The sequence below is a fragment of the Arvicanthis niloticus genome, chromosome 14 (assembly GCF_011762505.2).
Source record: "Arvicanthis niloticus isolate mArvNil1 chromosome 14, mArvNil1.pat.X, whole genome shotgun sequence".
In the NCBI taxonomy this organism is placed as follows: domain Eukaryota; kingdom Metazoa; phylum Chordata; class Mammalia; order Rodentia; family Muridae; genus Arvicanthis; species Arvicanthis niloticus.
Genome location: NC_047671.1, coordinates 9,789,798 through 9,792,116, shown reverse-complemented (window position 1 = coordinate 9,792,116; position 2,319 = coordinate 9,789,798). Strand labels below are relative to the sequence as shown.

The 2,319-nt window shown below is 49.2% G+C and overlaps 1 pseudogene; it reads left to right on the top strand.

Annotated features, from left to right (window-relative positions):
• Positions 1-277: 277 nt before the first annotated feature.
• On the top strand, positions 278-621 carry LOC117719554 (transcription elongation factor 1 homolog pseudogene; annotated as a pseudogene).
• The last annotated feature ends 1,698 nt before the right edge of the window (positions 622-2,319 follow it).

Here is a 2,319-nt window from a genome sequence, read left to right as displayed (position 1 = left end):
CACAGTAGTCTCTCCTTGCTGCCTTCAAATTGGGAAGCAGAGGCAAGCAGATTTCTGATATAGCCCAGCCTGGTCTATACAAAGAATTCCTGCTCTACTTCTCCTGCTTGGGTGTACTGGCCAGCACCTCTGTGGGAACACACTACAACCACAGAGCAGCTGAAGCAACTAGCCTCGTGGGACTGAGCAAATAACTACTAGATTCTTGGACTTTCCATTCACAGCTGACCATTGTTGGAGTAGTTGGACTACAGACTGTTTTATCCCCTCTGCAGTGATGGGACGAAGGAAGCCCAAATGGAAGCCTACTCAAAAGAAGATGACAGGCACCCTGGAGACCCAGTTCACCTGCCCTTTCTGCAACCACCAGAAGTCCTGTGATGTGAAAATGGACCGTGCTCGAAAGATTGCAGTCATCTCCTGTATTGTGTGCCTAGACGAATTCCACACCCCCATCACACACCTGTCAGAACCAGTGGATGTGTACAATGACTGGATAGATGCCTGTGAGGCAGCCAATCAGTAGCAATGGCAGGCACCTGCTCCCCAGCAGCCCCCATCTGGCTGCCAATCAAGCAGAGACATTCCAGGGCTCCAGGGGGTAAGTGCAGGGCTGTGACAGCCCTCCCTCTGTGTGTATGGAATGGATTGAGTGAGTGGATGTGCCTGGCTCAGATGAGACTGTAGGGGTGGATGTGAGTGAATGTTGGGACTCATCAGGAAGCCCAGGGTGGTCTCACAGAACCCTATGCCTCAAAGGACTCTGAAAGCATTTGAGGTGCTCCCATCTTCAGCTCCTACCTACCCAAGCTTTCTATAGGTTCCTGTCTACTCTGGTGACCATGAATGGTTCTTGCTTGGCATCCCAGGCAAGGAATAGCTGGGACACCTCCAGTCTCCTCAGCTACCTCACCAGCACCTTGCTTTTGGGGACCTGGACTTTCTGTCCTATCCAGCCTCCTACTGCTTGTGGTCTGGGAGTCTAGGCTACTGACCACCCAGGTGCTTTCACTGGGCTTTGCTGGGGAACACCACTTTCTTCATTTGTCTTTAGAGAAAAAGTCGGGTCTATTTGAGGTACAGCTGGCAACAAAGCTGCCAGTGTGGTTTTTTTGAAAAAAAAAAAAAAAAAAAAAGCATAGTTCCAGGGCATAAAAGTCTTATCTGACAAATAAAGAATCTTCTTACCTGTCTCAGTGCTCATCCAGAGAAGATGGTGCTCACCAGCACTTTACTTGAGCCTACTCAGCTACCTCAAGACCAACTTGAAGCTGAGGAGAGGGCAAGATCTCAGGGATCACAGAAGACCTTGCTGGTCTCCTCTGGAATGCAGCCTCCACAATAGGAATACAGGAAAGGGTGAATTCCATGCTTCTTAGAGGATGTTGAGAGGGGGTTTCTTTCCCAGAAATCCATGTGGCCCAGAATGCTCTGGAAATGGGGCAAAAAAAAAAAAATGTTGAAAGTACTGCAAATTCAGTCGGCTCATGAAGGGACAATTGAATAAAATGGCACCTGGATTGAAACGCCCTGTGGAAAACAGGATGGAGAGACCTGTGAAAGAAATGACATCCATCATGACAGGTGAAAAGAGAGGCAGCACCACCATTACTTTTCCCTAAATGCCCCTGAGAAGAGGTCAAAACCACAGAGAAATGAAAATCAAGGTATCAGTGAGGTCATTGCTTCTGATTTGTCCAATGTTCCAGCTTCCAATGAAGTCCAGAATGAACAAAGGCTCTCCAACCACTCCGAGGCTATGGACAGTGGGTGTGTAGCTGGGAAGAGGAAACCTACAAAGTTTTTAAGAGGCCTGGAGAGATGGGAAAGGTGTGCCTCAGACTATCTACAGGCCCTGTCAAAGTGTGGACTGGGACATGAAGGGCGAGGACCTCTGCACCAGGGTCAAGAGCAACAGATTCATTCCTCATGAGGTGTTTTCTGGTTTAGACCTTACACACAGACACACAGAGGCTGGGAAAAACCAGTTCACTTTGAGGAAGATCCTTTTGGTTTGGACAAGATTTTGGCAGAAGCAAAACAGTACCCTGCTGCTTCTAAAAGATCCTCTGAGAGCAGTCACCCCGAGGAGCATGAGCATTAAGGTAAGAAGCTGAGGAAGGAGTAGACAGGCCTCTGGAAACTAAAGCTGACAGATCCAGCAGAGGCTTGCCTGCCTGGTCTGGCCTCTGTGAGAGAAGATGTGGCTAACCCTGGAGAGACTTGAGAGCCCAGAGACAGTGAGGAAGACTGGTTGTGTGTGCTGTGGTGGTAGGGACTGGGGACATGATCTAAGAGACAAGGGGGCGGGAGGAGGAG